The sequence below is a fragment of the Globicephala melas genome, chromosome 1 (genome assembly GCF_963455315.2).
Source record: "Globicephala melas chromosome 1, mGloMel1.2, whole genome shotgun sequence".
Taxonomy (NCBI): Eukaryota; Metazoa; Chordata; class Mammalia; order Artiodactyla; family Delphinidae; genus Globicephala; species Globicephala melas.
Window position 1 is genome coordinate 68,608,606 of NC_083314.1, and position 21,701 is coordinate 68,630,306.

Below are 21,701 nucleotides of genomic sequence, written 5' to 3' on the forward strand. Positions count from 1 at the left end.
TTAGGGATTGACTTTAAGAAAATTGATATGGCCACACTGTGAAAGGTAGATTAGGATTGGAGACGGGGATTTTCAAATCTTGGAAAAGATTTGAGGTTGAATGCTCTGTAAGAAACTCTTTGTAATATCAAATTGAAAAGGAATTGGGACCACTAGGTGAGCAGCTCAGGAAATGGAAAGGAAAGGACATTTTAAAAAAAGCATTATATAGGTTCAGTGAGCAGATTAGATTTAGAATTTGAAGTGAGGGATGAGAAAGGAATGATGTGAAGGGGACATAGTCATATGTCATGAGAATGGCACTGTTATTACTGGAGACAGCAGACACATAGGAGAAGCCACAGCAGGAAGGTGAGTTCAGCTCTGATGGGTGGTGCTTCAGAAAAGATTTGCAATCCTTTTTAGGAACAGAAAGGATAAATTTCCCTAAACTAGTGGCTCTTCCAGGAAGCAGAAAAAGTACTGTCTTTCTCTAGTCCTCCATTTCCTCTTCCAAAGAATGAGGGCTTCAACCAGGAAGATGGCAAATGTCTCAGCTAATACATGCAACCTGCCTTCTAGGAAGAGCTCAGAAGAGCAAGGAGAGATGAGCCCCTGTCTGTCTATAACAGGCTTATAATGTATAAAACCAAGCAAATCAAAATTTGGCTATCTGTATATTTTCTGTAAGAACACATTTACAAAGTAACAGTGGAGATTATTGGTACCAAATTACCACATTACAATGTTCTGCCTGTAATTACTGTCATTCTGTTGGCTGACTTACATAATCATAAGTCTGGGAAACATGAAACTATGTGCCATGAATTGTATCTCCTCAACCCTGCTCAGGTCCCCCATCTCAGCATTATATGGGGGGTTCATAAGTGTAGCAAGAAAACAAGTTTGTATTTGTAGTTTCACTCTGAAGAAAAAAAGTTCTGGCAAATGCTAAAAATACATTTTAAGTGCTTATGAAATGATCTCTGCTTATGGAGTATGTGTACCTGTGTAAATAGTTAAGGTCTTTTGGGTTGAGTCCTTTTTTGTGTGTATGTTTGGTTTTTCTGCCTTCAAAAGCAATGTAGATGTTCATGTTCCTAGCTTTCTTGCCTTTTATTAAATAGTGTCAGGCAAATCAAAGAAGAAACAATTTACTATGTATACCCTCTGAGCTCTGTTCTGAAAAGAAGATTTGGGCGGAGGGGTGGAAAAAAAGAAAGAAATCTCCTTTAGGATGCTTATATTTATATGAAGAGCTTTTCTCAAAATAATGGAAAAACAGATAAATTACAGAGAAGTCTTAATTTGAATGCATGCTGGCCTATATCTTTATTTCACAAAGGTAGGAGACAAAATATTAGGTTGGCAGTGAAATAATCTGAGCACATAGCACTGAAGCTGTTGGGAGTCATTTCCTGGACAGATACACTTTCTCTTTTTCTCTTTAGGATGTTCAGGGATCTTCAACCAGTGAAGAGGTGACAGGCTTCTGATTCCTATGTTCTGTAGGATGACATGGCCTAAGATAGCACTGTCCAACAGAAATTTAATGAGAGCTACAAAGTTAATTTAAAATTTCAAGAAGCCACATTAAGAAAAAGAAACAGGTGAAATTAATTTTGATATAATATTGCGGTTAACTCAATATGATGAAAATATCATAATTTCAATAAGTATATTAGTTTTCAGGGGCTGCTATAACAAATTATCACAAACTTGGAGGATTCAAACAATTAAAATTTATTCTCTCACAGTTCTGGAGGTCAGAGTCTGAAATCAGTTTCATTGGACCAAAATCAAGGTTTCAACAAGGCCATACTTTCTCCAAAGGCTCTAAGGACAAATCTTTCTTTTGCTTTGTCCAGTTTCTGTTGGCTGCTGGCATTCTTTGGCTGGTGGCTGCATCACTCCGGTCTTTGCCTCCATGGTCAGGTTGTCTCCTCTTTTGTGTATGTCCAAATATTCCTATACCTTTCACTTATAAGCATGTGATTAAATTTAAGGCCCACCTGGATAATCCCAGATAATCTTCTCATCTCAAAATCTTTAAGCATGTCTGTAAAGACCCTTTTCGCAAATAAGGTACAAGTTGCAGGGTTTAGTAGCTGATATCGTTGGGTCACCATTATTCAGATTATTACATAGTGTAATTAATATAAAAATGATTAATCAGATATTTTACATTTTTGCACTTTTTTGAACTCTAATATACATTCCCCACTTGTAGCACATCTTAAATTGGATGCTAAATTTTCAATGGCTTAAATGAAATGTAATCCTACCTTACCAAGGAAGTTGTGTTTGACAGAAAAATATTCTACATTGTTTCAGGTTTTTAAGATTTTTTTTTTTGATGTGGGCCATTTTTAAAGTCTTTATTGGATTTGTTACAATATTGCTTCTGTTTTATGTTTTGGTTTCTTGGCCATGAGGCATGTGGGATCTTAGCTCCCCGACCAGGGATCAAACCTGCACCCCCTGCATTGGAAGGCAGTCTTAGCCATTGGACCACCAGGGAAGTTCCCTGTTTCAGGTTTTTAAATTTAAATTAAAATTGAAGAGATGAAAGATTTAGTTCTTCAGCGGCACTAGCCATATTTCAGGTGCTAAATAACCATATATGGCTACTGGCTGCCGTTTTAGAGAGTGTAGGTCTAGGAGGTCCCTGGTTTTTCTCCTCTTTCCTCAAGCCAATAAAATACATATAGTCATGTTTTGTGTACAATTATCCAAATATACATTTCCCCATATATAATTTATTTTTGAGACTAACAGTCACCTTAATGGTAGCTTCCTCCACCCCCACACTTATATTTTGCAAGTGAGTAAACAACCTAGACAGAATACATGGGTTGACAAAGAACTCACTGGTCCTTAGTGATGGATGTGTGCTTGAATTCAGCAGTATTTCCATGGCATCCTACTGTATTTTTCCAACAGCATGTTTTAATACTGAAACCATGAGAATTTTCCTCCCATTCAGAAGTTCACGCTTAGTTTAGCAGCAACCTTGCCAGAGGTTGAATCCTGCCCAAAAACATTGTTAAATAAGATAAGGGCATGAAAACAGTGACATCTAGTTCTCTCAGTTAAGAATTATAATTTTTGATGAAATTGAAAGAAAACCCTTTGCAAAGAAATTATGGTTCTGCATTTTGTGCATATGACATGTCTACTTTGCTATAAAATTACAGTTAAGTAATGCTATATTAGCATTTGCACTATATATTATATTTCATAAATTTTGTAATTTTGGTTAAAATAAATAACATATATTTTGTATTATTTTCTATTTTTCACAGTGTGTTTTATGCATTATTTCATTTGATCTCTTAAGTAGCCCTCCAATTTGATAAGAAAAAATTACTTATGAGCATATCAAGACACAGTTTTAAAGACAATGCATATGAGTCTATGTTTGTTGAATAAAATGAATAAAGGAAAATAGAATAAGGAAATATCAAAAAATAAAACAATTAAATTTACCAGAGACTGAAGACAGAAATGGAAAATGTCTTAGTCCATGGTATAACAGTTGGTGGGTATTAGAAGTCACATATATTGTATGTATTACAGCCTTGTCAATGTCAAAATTCTGATGACTCGGTTCTTTTTCAGTGGCTGCTTTTGACATTTCAGCTCTGAAGAGTTCTGAGGACCCTCTTCTGTGTCAAATAGATATTCCATCTCCTCAGCTGAGCCTCCCCCCATTACCTCACTCCTCCCCTCCCCATCCTCTCTTCATGTGGTGCTGTTGCTGGTGATATTGACAGACTAAAGGATTGCTCTTTCCCCATAGCCCCACAAGGTAAATTAAAAAAAGAAAAGTCAAAGCTATTTCTGGACCCTCTCACACTTAGGGACTCCCAGCTCAATACATCTTCGTTGCTTGGAAATGGTGCTTATTAATAAGTGAGGAAACCACAGTTATTTCATGAGGCTTCAGGGTCACCTATTTAGGGGATAATTTGCTTCCCAAACATACTTTTGCTTCAGATTCTTTTAAGTTGTTGAGCACAAGATATTTGACATTAAAGCAATTACTGTTATCAGATCGGTAAATGCAGTAAATAATCAGAGGAGCTGGGGACAATTTCCAAAATCTTTCCAAATTCTAACATGTGAACTTTCTTAGCAATTAGCCCTCCAGTGGTTACAATCATTCATAGAATCAAAATATGTCTACATAAAATCAGATTAAACTAGCATTCCTTTCCAGAAAGAAAAAAATGGCAAGAAATAGAAAATACTATATGTTAAAAATATGTAATCTTAGTTTATGAAATATGCAATTGAGGAGGGAGCTTTCAGATAATGTGACACTTTGAGCTTTGATTTGATGTCTAATCTCTTGAATCTGATATTCTCTTGAAATGACTACAACAATATAATGTTAGAAAAAAAAGCCTGCTTTAGAGTTGGAAGGTAGGAAACTACCTTCTACAGGTAAACGCTTCAAAAAATTTCTGATACATATGACATTAAAAATTGATGGATATCAAGAAGATGAGAAGACAGGTCACAAAATATTCGCAAAAGACACAACTGATAAAGGGCTGTTATCTAAAATATACAAACAATTCTGAAAAGTAAGTAATAAAAAAATAAACACACTGATTAAAAATGGGCCAAAGATTTTAACAGGCATCTCACAAAAGAAGATATACAGATGGCAAATAAGCATATGAAAAGATACTCCACATGACATGTCATCGGGGAAATGCATATTAAAACAACAATCAGATACCCCTACAAACCTATTAGAATGGCCAAAATCAAGAACTCTGACAACACCAAATGCTGATGAGAATATGGAGCAATAGGAACATTTATTCAATGCTGGTAGGAATTCAAAATAGTATGTCAATTTGAAGGGAAGTATGGCAGTTTCTTACAAAATTAAACATACTGTTACCATACAGTTGTGCTCCTTGGTATTTACCCAAAGTTGTTGAAAACTTGTGCCCACACAAAAAAAGTGCACACAGATATTTATAGCAACTTTATTCATAATTTCCAAAACCTGGAAGTGACCCAGATATCTTTCAGTAGGTGAATGAATAAATGAACTATGGTATAGCTAGACAATGGAATATTATTCAGCACTAAAAAGAAATGAGCTCTTCAGCCATGAAAAGACATGGAAGAATCTTATATGCATGTTACAAAGTGAAAGCAGCCCATCTGAAAAGGCTTCATGCTGTATGACTCCGACTATATGACATTCTGGAAAAAGCAAAACTATGGAGATAGTAAAAACGTTAGTGGTTGCCAGGGATTTAGGATAGAGGAGGAAAGGAGGAATAGGTTGAGCACAGAGGATTTTTAGGGCAATGAAAATACTCTGTATGATACAATAATGATGGATACATGTCATTATATGTTTGTCCAAACTCATAGAATGTATTGTACAAACCAAGAGTAAACCTTAAGGTAAACTATAGCCTGTGGATGACAATGTGTCAATGTAGGTTCATCCTTGATTAAAAACGTACCACTCTGGTGGGGGAAGTTGATAATGGGGAAGGCTATGCGTGTGTGGGAGTAGGGAGTATTTGGGAAATCTCTGTACCTTCATCTCAATATGGCTGTGAACATAAAATTGCTCTAAATTTTTTTCTTAATTAAAGAAAATAGATGGATATGTTTGGTAAGACGGCAGGTTAGTGGCACCTTTGTTTTGCCTTCCTGACATTAACTGAAAACAAAAAGAATAATGAAAGCAGCAAACACCATCTTCAACCAAGAGAGAAAATAATTGCAACCTCAAGGCTGTGAAGAATGGCACTAAGGACCTGTAAAATAGACTTAGAGGAGGAAAATAGACTTAGAGGAGGAGACAGAGAACACATTGAGCCCTTAAAGAACTTGAACCCTGTGTGAAATCTTCCATAAGAATTTTAGACATACTAAAGAGCAAAATTCTATGACCCTTAGCTTGTAATATAAGTTTAATTTTGTGGAGGACTTCTGGAGCAACCCTGTCTGACACTACAGACAGGAAGAAGAGATGGACCTGACTGAAAAAAACAGACAAGACATTTTTCCAAGAAAGCAGGCTATTGGGTATGTGGTAGGCAGAATAATGGCCCTAAAAATTTGTCCATGTCATAATCCTTAGAACCTATAGATTACATGGCAAGGGGAAATTAAGTTTTCAAATGGAATCAAGAGGGCTAATCAATGACCTTTATGTGGAAGATTACCTTGTATTATATAGGCAGAACCTATGTAATCACAAGGGTCCTCAAGTGGGAAACAGGGAGGCAGAAAAGTCAGAACCAGCAAGAAAGCATTGAAAGAAAGACTCAACCAGCCATTGCTGATTTTGAAGATGGAAGGTGGCTACAAGTCAAGGAATGTAGGCAGCCCCTAGAAGCTGGAAAGACGAAACTGATTCTTCCCCAGGGGCCCCAGAAAGGAACACAGTTCTACCAGTGCCTAAATTTTAGCTCAGTGAAACCCATTTTAAACTTCTGACCTGCAGAACTGTAAGATAATAAATTTGTGTTGCTTTAAGCCACTAAGTTTGTGGTAATTCGGTACAGCAACCATAAGAAACTGATACATGGTGTGACAAAACAAAGAAGAAATAGAAGATGGTAATCCATCTTGCAGCTGACAAGTTTAGTCTGCTAAAGAGGTGTGACAGTAAATTAAATCTTTTCACTGAAGACTGCTAAATGAGGCTTTGCTCTAATAATAATTACTACTAAGCACTTACCGTGTACCAGACACTGCACTAAGTGCATTACATGAATTATTTGCTTTAATCTTGAGCAGAACCCTATGAAGAAGGTGTTATTGTTACACAATTTTAAAAATGCAGAGCATGAGGCTCAGGGAGTAGAAGAAAACTGCGAAGGTTATAGAGCTAAGAACAGTTGGCATCAGAATTCAGATCTGTATACTCTGATTTCAAACCCAGAGCATCTTGTTAGCCCAGATCAAAGACACACTTATAAAGTATGGTATTGGTAAGGAATTGACTGCAGGCCAAAATCAAAGCTGTCTGTTAATCCACTTGAGTTCTCTTCTCTCTTCTATGATACATCAACCAAGTGCTGATCATATGAATAAACAGTCAACATTCAAAGTAATAACAAGAAAAAATTAGACAGTCCCTGCAAGTCTGTAAGGAAAAGAAAAATGAAAAAATCAAACCAAGGTGCAGAATATAAAGTATAGAAATTACATCATAAAGCAGATGACAATTATGGGTCAACATAACTCCAGGAAATCAAAGAAATGAAAGAAAAATGACCTCGTGACACAAGAGTTCAAAAAATGAATATATGGAGATCTCAGGGAGAGGACTGGGGTTGGCTGCATGAACACAGCCTGAAGGGGGTTAGTGCACCACACCTAGCAGGGAGAGAGTCCAGGAAAAACTCTGGACCTGCCTAAGAGGCAAGAGATGATTGTTTTGGGGTGCACAAGGAGAGGGGATTCAGAGTACTGCCTAAACGAGCTTCAAAGACAGGCAAGAGTCACGGCTATCAGCGTGGACACTAAGAATGGGCATGAAACACTAAGGCAGCTGCTGCAGCCACCAAGAAGCCTGTGTGCAAGCACAGGCCACTATCCACACCTTCCCTCCCAGGAGCCTGTGCAGCCCACAATTGCCAGGGTCCCATGATCCAGGGACAATTTCCGCAGAGAACACATGGCGTGCCTTAGGCTGTTGCAACATCACTCTGGCCTCTGCTGCCTCAGGCTCGCCCTACATTCCATACACTCCTCCCTCCTCCCAGGCCTGAATGAGCCAGAGCCCCCGAATCAGCTGCTACTTTAGCCCCATCCTGTCTGGGCAGGGAACAGATGCCCTCAGGTGACCTAAACACAGAGGCAGGGCCAAATCCAAAGCTGAACCCCAGGAGCTGTGTGAACAAAGAAGAGAAAGGGAAATTTCTCCCAGCAGCCTCAGGAGCAGCAGATTAAATCTCTACAATCAACTTAATGTAGTCTGCATCTGTGGAATATCTAAATAGAAAATGAATCACCCCAAAATTGAGGCGGTGGACTTTAGGAGCAAACATAGACTTGGGGTTTGATTTCTGCATCTAATTTGTTTCTGGTTTTATGTTTATCTCAGTTTAATATTTAGAGCTTATTATAATTGGCAATTTGTTTACTGGTTTGGTTGCTCTTTTCCTTTATATATATATATATATTTTTTCCTTTTTCTCTTTTAGTGAGTATGTATGTGTAGGTTTCTTTGTGTGATTTTGTCTTTACAGCTTTACTTTTACCATTTATCTTAGGGTTCTGTCTGTCTGTTTCTGTTTTGTTTTGTTTTTTGTATAGTTTTCATCACTTGTTATCATTGGTAGATTTCTTTTTCTGGTTTGGTTGCTCTCTTCTTTCTTTCTCTTTTTTAATTAATTTTTATTTTTTTACTTTAATATTTTTTTTGTTTTTTGTTTTAATGACTTTTCTTTTCTTTCTTTCTTTTTTTCTTTCTTTTATTTTTCTACCTTTTCTTTTGAGCCATGTGTCTGACAGGGTCTTTTTGCTCTGGCCAGGTGTCAGACCTGAACCTCTGAGGTGGGAGAGCCAAATTCAGGACATTGAACCACCAGGGACCTCCTGGCTCCATGTAATATCAATCGGTGAGAGCTGTGCTAGAGATCTCCGTCTCAACGCTAAGAACCAGCTCCACCCAATGGCCAGCAAGCTCCAGTGCTGGAAGCCCCATGCCAAACAACTAGCAAGATAGGAACACAACCCCACACAATAGCAGAAAAGCTGCCTAAAATCATAATAGGGTCACAGACACCCCAAAACACACCACCAGATGCAGCCTGCTCACCAGAAAGACAAGATCCAGACTCATCCACAGAAACACAGGCACCAGTCCCCTCCACCAAAAACCTACACAACCCACTGAGCCAACCTTACCACCTGGGGGCAGACACCAAAAACAATGGGAACTATGAATGTGCAGCCTGTGAAAAGGAGACCCCAAACACAGTAAGTTAACCAAAAGAAAACAGAGAAATACACAGCAGATGAAGGAGCAAGGTAAAAATCCACCAGACCAAACAAATGAAGAGGAAACAGGCAGTGTACCTGAAAAAGAATTCAGAGTAATGATAGTAAAGATGGTGCAAAATATTGGAAATAGAATGGAGAAAATACAAGAAACCTTTAACAAGGACCTTGAAGAACTAAAGAGCAAATGAACAATGATGAAATTATGATGAACAACATAATTAACTTCATTTTAATAAATGAAATTAAAAATTCTCTAGAAGGAATCAATAGCAGAATAACTGAGGCAGAAGAATGGATAAGTGACATGGAAGATAAATAGTGGAAATAACTACCACAGAGCAGAATAAAGACAAAAGAATGAAAAGACTTGAGGACAGACTCAGAGACCTCTGGGACATTAAATGCACCAATATTCAAATTATAAGGGTGCCAGAGGAAGAAGAGAAAAACAAAAGGGACTGAGAAAATATTTGAAGAGATTATAGTTGAAAACTTCCCTAATATGGGAAAGGAAATAGTCAGTCAAGTCCAGGAAGTGCAGAGAGTCCCATACAGGATAAATCCACGGAGAAAAACGCCAAAACACATATTAATCAAACTATCAAAAATTAAATACAAAGAAAAAATATTAAAAGCAGCAAGGGAAAACCAACAAATAACATACAAGGGAGTCCCTATAAGGTTAACAACTGATCTTTCAGCAGAAACTCTGCAAGCCAGAAGGGGAGTGGCAGGACATATTTAAAGTGATGAAAGGGAAAAACCACAAAGAAGTTTACTCTACGCAGTAAGGATCTCATTCAGATTTGATGGAGAAATTAAAAGCTTTACAGACAAGCAAAATCTAAGAAAATTCAGCACCACCAAACCAGCTTTACAACAAATGCTTAAGGAACTTCTCTATGCAGGAAACACAAGAGAAGGAAAAGACCTACAATAACAAACCCAAAACAATTAAGAACATGGTAATAGGAGCATACATTTCAATAACTACCTTAAACATGAATGGATTAAATGCTCCAACCAAAAAACACAGGCTCACTGAATGGATACAAAAACAAGACCCATATATATGCTGTCTAGAAGAGACCCCTTTCAGACCTAGGGACACATACAGACACATACAGACTGAAAGTGAGGGGATGCAAAAAGATATTCCATGCAAATGGAAATCAAAAAAAGCTGGAGTAGCAACAATACTTTAAAATAAAGAATGTTACAAGAGACAAGGAAGGACACTACATAATGATCAAGGGATCAATTCAAGAAGAAAATATAACAATTATACATATATATGCACCCAACACAGGAACACCTCAATATATAAGGCAAATGCTAACAGCCATAAAAGAGGAAATCAACAGTAACACAATAATAGTAGGAAACTTTAACACCCCACTTACATCAATGGAGAGATCTTCCAAACAGAAAATTAATGAAGAAACACAAGTTTAAATGATACATTAAAAAAGATGGACTTAATTGATATTTATAAGACATTCCATCCAAAACAACAGAATACAGTTTCTTCTCAAGTGCTCATGCAAAATTCTCCAGGATAGATCAAATCTTGGGTCACAAACCAAGCCTTGGTAAATTTAAGAAAATTGAAATCGTATCAAGTATCTTTTCTGACCACAACACTATGAGACGAGATATCAATTACAGGAAAAAATCTGTAAAAAATTTAAAAAAAAACATGGAAACTAAACAATACACTAGTAAATAACTAAGAGATCACTGAAGAAATCAAAGAGGAAACCAAAAAAACCTGGAAACAAATGGAAATGAAAACACAATGACTAAAAACCTTTGGGATGTAGCAAAAGCAGTTCTAAGAGGGAAGTTTATAGCAATACAATCCTACTTCAAAAAACAAACAAAAAAAAATCTCAAATAAACAACCTAACGTTACACCTAAAGCAATTAGAGAAAGAAGAACAGAAAACCCCCAAAGTTAGCAAAAGGAAATAAATCATAAAAATCAGATCAGAAATAAATGAAAAAGGAATGAAAGAACAATAGCAAAGATCAATAAAACTAAAAGCTGGTTCTTTCAGAAGATAAACAAAATTGATAAACCATCCTCCACACTCATCAAGAAAATAAGGGAGAAGACTCAAATAAATAAAATTAGAAATGAAAAAGGAGAAGTAACAACTGACACTGCAGAAATACAAAGGATCATGAGAGATTACTACAAGCAACTCTATGCCAATAAAATGGATAACCTGGAAGAAATGGACAAATTCTTAGAAAAGCACAACGTTCTGAGACTGAACCAGGAAAAAATAGAAAATATAAACAGACCAATCACAAGCACTGAAATTGAAACTGTGATTAAAATCTTCCAACAAAAAAAGTCCTGAACCAGATGGCTTCACAGGCAATTTCTATCAAACATTTAGAGAAGAGCTAACACCTATCCTTCTCAAACTCTTCCAAAATATAGGAGAGGGAGGAACACTCCCAAACTCATTCTACAAGGCCACCATCACCCTGATACCAAACCAGACAAAGATGTCACAAAAAAAGAAAACTACAGGCCAATATCACTGATGAACATAGATGCAAAAATCCTCAACCAAATTCTAGCAAACAGAATCCAACAGCACATTAAAAGGATCATACAAGATGATGAAGTGGGGTTTATCCCAGGAATGCAAGGATTCTTCAATATATGCAAATCAATCAATGTGATACACCATATTAACAAACTGAAGGATAAAAACCATATGATAAACTCAATAGATGCAGAAAAAACTTTTGACAAAATTCAACACACATGTATGATAAAAACCCTCTAGAAAGTAGTCATAGAGGGAACTTACTTCAACATAATAAAGGCCATATATGACAAACGCACAGCTAACATCATTCTCAATGGTGAAAGACTGAAACCATTTCCACTAAGATCAGGAACAAGACAAGGTTGCCCGCTCTTACCATTATTATTCAACATAGTTTTGGAAGTTTTAGCCACAGCAATCAGAGAAAAGAAAGAAATAAAAGGAATCCAAATTGGAAAAGAGAAGTAAATCTGTCACTGTTTGCAGATGACAAGATACTATACATAGGGAATCCTAAAGATGCTACCAGAAAACTGCTTGACTAATCAATGAATTTGGTAAAGTAGCAGGATACAAAATTAACTCACAGAAATCTCTTGCATTCCTATACACTAATGATGAAAAATCTGAATGAGAAATTGAGGAAACACTCCCTTTTACCATTGTAACAAAAAGAATAACATACCTAGGAATAAACCTACCTAAGGAGACAGAAGACTTGTATGCAGAAAACTGTAAGACACTGATGAAATAAATTAAAGATGATACAAACAGATGGAGAGATATACCCTGTTCTTGGATAGGAAGAATCAACATTGTGAAAATGATTACACTACCCAAAGCAATCTATAGATTCAATGCAATCCCTATCAAACTACCAATGGCATTTTTCACAGAACTAGAACAAAAAAATTTCACAATTTGTAGGGAAACACAAAAGACCTTGAATAGCAAAACAATCTTGAGAAAGTAAAATGGAGCTGGAGGAATCAGGCTCCTACACTTCAGAGTATACTACAAAGCAATAGTAATCAAGACAGTAAGGTACTGCCACAAAAATAGAAATATAAATCAATCGAACAGGATAGAAAGTCCAGAGATAAACCCACGCACATATGGTCACCCTATTTTTGGTAAAGGAGGCAAGAATATACAATGGAGAAAAGACAGACTCTTCAATAAGTCATGCTGGGAAAACTACATGTAAGTAGAAGACAGCTACATGTAAAAGAATGAAATTAGAACACTTTCTAACACCATACACAAAAATAAACTCAAAATGGATTAAAGGCTGAATTGTAAGGCCAGACACTATAGAACTCTTGGAGGAAAACATAAGAAGAACACTCTATGACATAAATCACAGCAAGATCCTTTTCGATCCACCCCTAGAGAAATGGAAATAAAAACAAAAATAAACAAATGGGACCTAATGAAACTTAAAAGCTTTTGCACAGCAAAGGAAACCATAAGCAAGACGAAAAACCAACCCTCAAAATTGGAGAATATATTTGCAAATGAAGCAACTGACAAAGGATTAATCTCCAAAATATACAAGCAGATCATGCGGCTCAATATCAAAAAAAGCAAATAATGCAATCCCAAAATGGGCAGTCGACCTAAATAGACATTTCTCCAAAGACATACAGATTGCCAACAAACACATGAAAGAATGCTCAACATTGCTAATCAATTCAGAAATGCAAATCAAATCCACAATGAGGTATTACCTCACACCAGTCAGTATGGCCACCATCAAAAATTCTACAAACAATAAATGCTAGATAGGGTGTGGAGAAAAGGGAACCCTCTTGCACTGTTTGTGGGAATGTAAATTGATACAGCCACAATGGAGAACAGTATGGAGGTTCCTTAAAAAACTACAAATAGAACTACCATATCACCCAGCAATCCCACTACTGGGCATATACCCTGAAAAAAACATAATTTAAAAAGAGTCATGTTCCACAATGTTCACTGCAGCACTATTTACAATAACCAGGACATGGAAGCAACCTGTCTATTGACAGATGAATGGATAAAGAAGATGTGGCCCATATATGCAATGGAATATCATTCGGCCATAGAAAGAAACAAGACTGAGTTATTTGTAGTGAGGTGGATGGACCTAGAATCTGTCAAACAGAGTGAAGTAAGTCAGAAAGAGAAAAACAAATACCATATGCTAACACATATATATGGAATCTAAGGGAAAAAAAAGGTTCTGAAGAACGTAGGGGCAGGACAGGAATAAAGATGCAGATGTAGAGAATGGACTTGAGGACATGGGCAGGTGGAAGTGTAATCTGGGACGAAGTGAGAGAGTGACATGGAGATATATACACTACCGTATGTATAATAGAGAGCTAGTGGGAAGCAGCTGCATCTCATGCAGATATGAGCTTGGTGCTTTGTGTCCACCTAGAAGGGTGGGATAGTGAGGGTGGGTGGGAGATGCAAGAGGGAGGAGATATGGGGATATATGTATATGTATAGCTGATTCACTTTGTTATAAATCAGAAAGTAACACAGCATTGTAAAGAATTATACTCCAATAAAGATGTTAAAAATGAATATAATGGATTAAAGAAAAATAAGACAACAGAATGTGATGAAAATTGAGCTGACAGAGTTCAGGAATCAAATAGAAGGGGGAAATTTCAGAAATGAAAGTCCTGTTAATAGCAGCAAAAAAGGGAATAGATACTCTGGAAACCACAGGAAAGGACATGGAGGACAGAACCGAAAAAAAGAAATACAAGTGAATGGAAATGAGTAAAAGGAAAATAATAGATATGGAATTTATATAAAGATTTAACAGGCACATCATTGGAATCAATTAGGAAGATAGTACAAATGAAACACTAAAAATTCCAAGTTATATAGAAAATATTCATGAAATAGATGAAATGATGGATTTACAGTGTGTTTAAAGATATACAATCATAAACACCAAGACACAGCTGGTAAAGTTATAGTACTTCCATGGCCAAGAGAGAATCCACTGATATAGGTACCACCCCCTCCTCAAAAAGCCAAGCCTCTTATTAAGAATCAGACTAGCATCATACTTAACCACAACAAATCCAGCATTAGAAGTCAATAGAATGCTGTCTATAGAGTTCTAAGGCAAAGAAAGCTTTATCAAGAAATTTTTAAAAGCCAGAACTCATTCCAATTAAGGCAAGAAATAGATATTTTACACATGAAAAAAGTCTAGAAATTAGCAATCATGAGCCTTTTAAAATGAACTTGAAAAAATTTCAGATACCTGGAAAATCAATAGGGAACTCTTGAAAATAGGTGAGGTGGTGAAAATTGTTCTAAATTAATACAGGCTAAGGCTAACCTATTGAGGGAATAATAATGTAGAAATAAAAATATAAGTAAATATCCCAAAATTTGAAGTAGTGAGGGATGAGGACAGAAGATAGTAGAAATGGGTAGATTTCCTCATCTTTCAGAGCAGAGGAGCTACATATACTGTTAAATGAGATACATCAAATAATCACTGTTTGAGTGTATTACTCTAATGTATAAAGGTAACCATTAGTAGAAATGAAATTGAGTGGAGGAAAAAAATGTAAGAAATGGGAGTGTCAGTGTACAAATCTCTTGTCTTCTATGTTTAAAGATTATAATTAAAGAAATACAGGTTTGAGGACATTATCCCAAGTTGTAGATATCATTACTAGAATTTATATAAAGAGACAAGAAATTTCTAAATTATCTGGAATAAACTCATAAACATGCAAATCATAATAAATATATACCACTTTGTGGGAAAGTAAGAACAAGGCTTAAGACTTTAAAACACAATGACAGAATTAAGACCAAACATATCTGTCATATACATAAATATTAATAGGATATACATATTAAAAATAAGTTGCTCTAGGGATTAATAAAGAAGGAATACCCAAGATATTATGTATAAAAGAGACATATCTAAAACAGTAATCTTGACCAAGTTAGGTTAATCCTATGAGCATATGGTTAGTTCCATGTTAGCAAATCTAACAATAAAAATACATGATGCTAAAAAAATATGGTCAATACCCATAGAAAACAAAACAAAAAAAAGCAATTGGTGAAATATCTCATTAAATATTGAAGACAATAATTTTAAAACTTTCTCTCCTTCTCCTTCCCTCTCTCTCTCTCTTTCAGTTATACATTTATATATCTTAATTAAAATCCAGCATTAGGTTTAATGAAAAAAAAAGTCACATTTTCCTTAAAATTAGCCATACATAAGCCAACGGTGCCTACCATGCTTACTATAATTAAACAATGTCCCAAAATCTAGATGTACTTGCCAATAAATTAGACAAGAGAAAGAAATAAAAAGTATAAAACTTGAAGAAAGCAAAATTATTATGACATGAGGTAAAATTCTATATGTGAAGATTCAAAAGGAAAAAAATAACTATTAGAATTTATGAGAATTCAAAAAGTTGCAGATTACAAAATTAACACTTAAAAAAACTCTCTTGCACACTAGCAGTCAATTGAAAGAGAAGGCAGCATTGTCAATAACAACAAAAATGATAATATATTGAAAGTTTGGCTTGTTAAGGAATATTCAGAATCTATTAGAAGTCCCCCCATCTAGGAACATAAATTAATCTTGCATAAATAGAAATGTCCACTCTTTTCTATAGGGATACTTATTACTGTGAATATGTCAAGAGGAACTATAAAAAATAATGTAATGAAAGTTAGGAAAAGAGATTTTTCACAAATAAAGGATGATCAAATACTGTCAAATACTGAGGAAGGACAAAATAAGATAAAAACTTTTTAAAATTCTTTAGATTTGAAAATTAGGTGGTTATTGGTGAACTTAACTTCAGTGAGAACAATGTAGAAGTGGGCAAGATCAATTTTAAAAGAGAGAGAGGAAGGATAACTGAAGAAGACAGGTGCAATCCTAATGGAAGAAGGTGAGAAACAAGAATCAGGGTGGAAGGATGCCTTGTCCTTTGAGCTAGAGGGAAAAATGGAAGAAGAATGAAAATATGGAAGTTCTCAACAGGTAGAACTGTGGCATGAAAACCAACAAAATAAAATTTTTAACAGGGCTAATGTCTGTATTTGGGATCAAAAATAAATTGACTAAAAAAGTTATGAGAGACAGAGTTAAATGAGAAACTCATTGCTTTTACTCAAATTGCAAACTCAAAGTGTGATAGTTGTTGGAAACATTTTTTTCCATTACATTTGTAAATGGAAGTCCATGTCTGAATCAAATATTAGGACGGTTTCATTGTATTGATACAATGACAAGTCATGCCACACTTGAATGTCTGGGTCTAGTTTGGAGCACTGCCCTTTACAAGTCTAAAATTGATGAACCTGTTCATCAGCTGTAAAGGCTGAAGCTTAGGCAAATGATGATTTGGGAAATTTGGAGAAAGGAACATTTTGAGAGAGGTATCCTGGAAGCCAATTTTAATATTTGAAGAGTTGTATGATTTCTTGTATCCTCTTTCCCCACCTCTGAGTACCAAGAGTTTTTTTTTTAAAGATTGAAGATATATATATATATATATATATATATATATATATATATATATATATACACACACACACACACACACACACATATATGAATAAATCAATGTATTGTGGTCATGAGGTGTTGAGCTCCTGTCCACTGGGGCACTACTCCCAATTAGCCTATACTTTCAGGAAAAACAACAAATAGTCTATCATCTGGAAGTGAGCAGAGATTTCCACCATGCCCCTCCCCATCCTAGGCAACAAAAAAAGAGAATATTAACTCAGCAAAAGAAATCATTGAGTGGTTTCTATGTATCAGGCATTGTGCTCAGTGTTGGGTAGAATTATAGGGTGGTAAATTTCAAGTCTTATAAAGATGAAGCTTCTAATAATTAAGTCTGTTAATAATTGAGCTGCCTGCTTTAAAAAGTGATGTGATCTCTGTCACTGGAAACATTCCAAGAGGGAGCTGTGTGAGCATTTTCCAGGTGTGCTTGAGAAATCTTGTTTTAGGGAATGAATTATACAAAGTAGTATCTCAATTACCATCTAGTGGGTTAAGGGATGCTATGCTTTGAATGCTGTCATTGGGCAACGTACATGGACTGGGTTTCTGTAAACTCCTAATGGACTACTCCCTCCAGTCCATCTTTTCCTGTTTCATTACATCAGAAACTGAATTACTGTTCTCAATACTCAGCTTTTTGTGGTTGACCAGAAGTCATATTGTATGGCCACTAATTCCTTCCCTGTTCTCTGTAATCCTCCCCCAGCTAAATATTCACCTTTTTGTTTCTATTATTCCATTGGTACAGGTCTAGCATCTTTGTGCAGTGTTGGAAGGTAAGGTGAGTACGAAGTTACCTGGTGTCGAATTGTTAGCTCATAATTTATTTATTCAACACATATGTATTGATTACCCATGGCAGTACAGCCATGCTACTGGTATTTCTAGAGTTCAGTAACAGTGTTCACTTATTCTGCTTCATTTTTCCTCTGTGCTGGCATGTATGGATAGTTTTATTCACCCTTTATATCTCTTATTTCATGTCTTCTAGATCATCACTAGCAATCAGAGCCTTTTATTTTGATTTAAAAATAAGAGCTTTTGCTATTTTAGGACAGAATAGTTGTGTTATTATTAAGTGTGTATGTATGTATGTATGTATTTTCCTAAGGTGAAAACTTAAGGTTTGGTTTTAATTTTATGAAAAGTACTTCTGGAGCACTCAGCTTTCTCTCTTATCACTGATTTCAGATAAAACCAAAAAAATCTTCATAAGCCCACTTTATTTACAGAGTTCCTTTCAGCTAACATACTTGAGCATTCACTCAATAAATACTCAACCAGTGCCATGCACTTTTCTAATTGTTATGGAAGCAAGAGTGAACAAGACAAAGTCCCTAACCCTCATGGAACCTTCATTACAATAAGGTTATCATTTATAGGAAAAATTCTGGGGTCATCTCCAAATTTTAAAGGATAAAAGATACAAAATATATTTATATCTGTATTTATGTTTATGTTTGTATCTACATATATATGTATAAATATCTATAGCCATCTACAGAGGAGGAAGAGGGGTGTGTGTGTGTGTGTGTGTGTGTGTGTGTGTGTGTGTGTGTTGCCTAGATGGTTTGAGACACTAAATCTAGGTGAGTTGAAGACTGTATTTTCTGTTGAGAAAATATGAAAACAAAGAAGAGGAGAAATACAAGAAGGAAGAAAAACTGAGTATTTTTTAGATAACTCTCCCTCATCATAAAGAAGTGAAATAGTATTACTAGTCTCCCAGAGGAGTTATCTTCATTCAAAGTCCACCTAGGCTTGGTGTCTTGAAATACACAGAGTGAGGAGAGAGGGAGAGAGAGAGAAAATCAGAAAATATCTGTGGTGGGGACTTCCCTGGTGGCCCAGTGGTAAAGAATCCACCTTACAATGCAGGGGACACTGGTTCAATCCCTGGTTGGGGAACTAAGATCCCACATGCCCTGGGACAACTAAGCGTGCGCACCACAACTATCGAGCAAGTTCGCCTCTACTAGAGAGAGAAAACCCACATGCCACAACTAGAGAGAAGCCCGCCCATCACAGCTAGAGAGAGCCCCGAGCGCTGCAACAAAGGGATCTTGCGCCGCCCCAACGAAAGATCCCGCATGCCAAAAAAAAAAAAAAAAAAAAAGGCAACATTTTTAAAAATTAAAAAAAAAAAATCTGTCATGAAGACTGGGTAGGAGAAGAGAGGACTTGGTAGTATAGAAAACATATTCTAACTGGAAAATTCCATTTGCTTTCTCCTCACCTATGTTCTTGAAACAAGACATGGAGGAAAGAAATGGCTAGTCCCCAAGAGCAACTGTACACCAGAGTATTGCTTTAGGAAGAGGAAGAGGAAGTGCAGGACCAAATGACTAGCCTGAGCTAGGCCTACTTAGATCTCTGTCGGGAATCACAGCTTGAGTTTTAGGCTGCCGAGGCTAAGGAGTTCTCTACTAGAATTCACAGGGTCCCTGAATATAAATAGGTAACTATTATATTTTCATTTTCACTAACTTCTAACCAGAATTTAGCATTTCCTTCTATTATAAATGTAGGAAAGAAATCACAATATGATTAGCAGAATTTATGGCCGTCATCAATAGAAATCACAGATACTTTTATACCACATTACAGTTGTTGCCGCTGTCTACAAATAACATTTGTGCTCATCACTACCTTGAGATTATGGTGGTTATTAGATCTACACTAGATCTTGTTATTTAATGTGTTAATAAGGACATATATTGTCTTATAGCACAATGTTTTCCTTAATTTGATAACTATCTCAATAAAACAAGTTTCCTTTGAAATTTACCCATTTTGGTTTTATATTTAAAAGCATTATTCTGAGAAGGGGTTTATAGGTTTCCCCAGACTGCCAGAGGGGTACATGGCACAGAAAAATTAAGATGCCTGTACTAGAGAGAAGAGGATACTACTAGAAATACCTGCACCAAAGAATGTACTACAGTCTGTCCAGTCATATTATTAACTCTTCATTTTTTAAAGGGAGGTAGAATAAGGAAGAGGTGGTAACATGAAGGAGAGGCTTTTTTTTCCCCCCTTCCACAGAATTGATACAATTTCTTTCTCTGAGAGTTTCAATCAATTATAGATCCACAGAATTAAGGAATGTCTTGGGAGAGCAGGCAGGGATATCAATGCTTAATTTCAATTTCATGTTGTGAGAGGGTTGGAATCAGCATCATGGCAATGGAAATGACGCAGAGGAGCCATTTTGTTCCTTGTCATTTTGGCACTTATATTTAAGCTCTCTTTTCTAAATACACAGTCATTCATTTGTTTATAATTAGTTTTTTTATTGAGGTATAGTTGATGTACAATTATTATAGAAGTTTTAGGTGTCCAACATAGAGATTCATCATTTTTAAATATTATACTCCATTTATACTTATTATAAAACATTGGCTATATTCCCTGTGTTGTACAATATATCTCTGTAGCTTATTTATTTTATACCTAATAGTTTATACCTTAGTCCCCACCCCTATATTTCCCCTCCCCTCTTCCCTCTCCCCATTGGTAACTGCTAGTTTGTCCTCTATATCTGTGAGTCTGTTTCTTTTTTGTTATATTCACTAGTTTTATTTTTTAGATTCCACGTATAAGTAACATCATACAGTATTTGTCTTTCTCCGTCTGCCTTATTTCACTTAGCATAATACCATCCAAGTCCATCCGTGTTGTTGCAAAGGGCAAGACTTCATTCTTTTACACATTCATTTGTAAGGGTTTCAAAATTTTTAAAAGTGAGGTGAGACAAAAAGGTATAGTTCTACTAAACACTTCAAGAAAAGGAGTAGCTTTCTGGAGCATCCATGCTAAAGGAGCAATCCAAGTTTGATCAAGATAATAGACAGGATTATGCTGTGATGGTGGGTGGTGGTCAAAATGTAGCACAGGGCTTCCCTGGTGGCGCAGCGGTTGAGAATCCGCCTGCCGATGCAGGGGACACAGGTTCGTGCCCCAGTCCGGGAGGATCCCACATGCCGCGGAGCGACTGGGCCCGTGCGCCATGGCCGCTGAGCCTGCGCGTCCAGAGCCTGTGCTCCACAACGGGAGAGACCACAACAGTGAGAGGCCCGCGTACCGCAAAAAAAAAAAAAAAAAAGAAAAAATTGTAGCACAATACGAAGAGTTTTTGTCCCACCATAGAGCAAATTTAGGTTAGTATTTTAAAGGGGGAGGAAGAAAAAGAGAAAAGAGGGGCCTATAACTCAAAGGATCTCTGAACTAAATTAATGTGTCAAGTGTATTTGATTCATTTTGAGGCACACAGCATGTCAGGCAAAGCTGGGAAGTCACACTAGCTTGTTTTAATAAGCTTTCCTTATTTGAAAAATGAAGGGAGTGGGACAGATAAGTTACGGAAGTCACTTCTGGTTCTAAGCTTTCTATGTTTAGAGCTTGTAAATTCTTTAAAAGTCAGATACAAGGCCTTATAACTCCTGTTCTCCAGCTATCCTCCACTCCCTGCCCATAGCATAGTGTGCTAAACACGTTTCTCAGGTTGGTACTGAATGAGGGAAGCAGCACCACTGACTCTATAGATAACATGTATTGAACTACCATGTGCCTGGCATTGT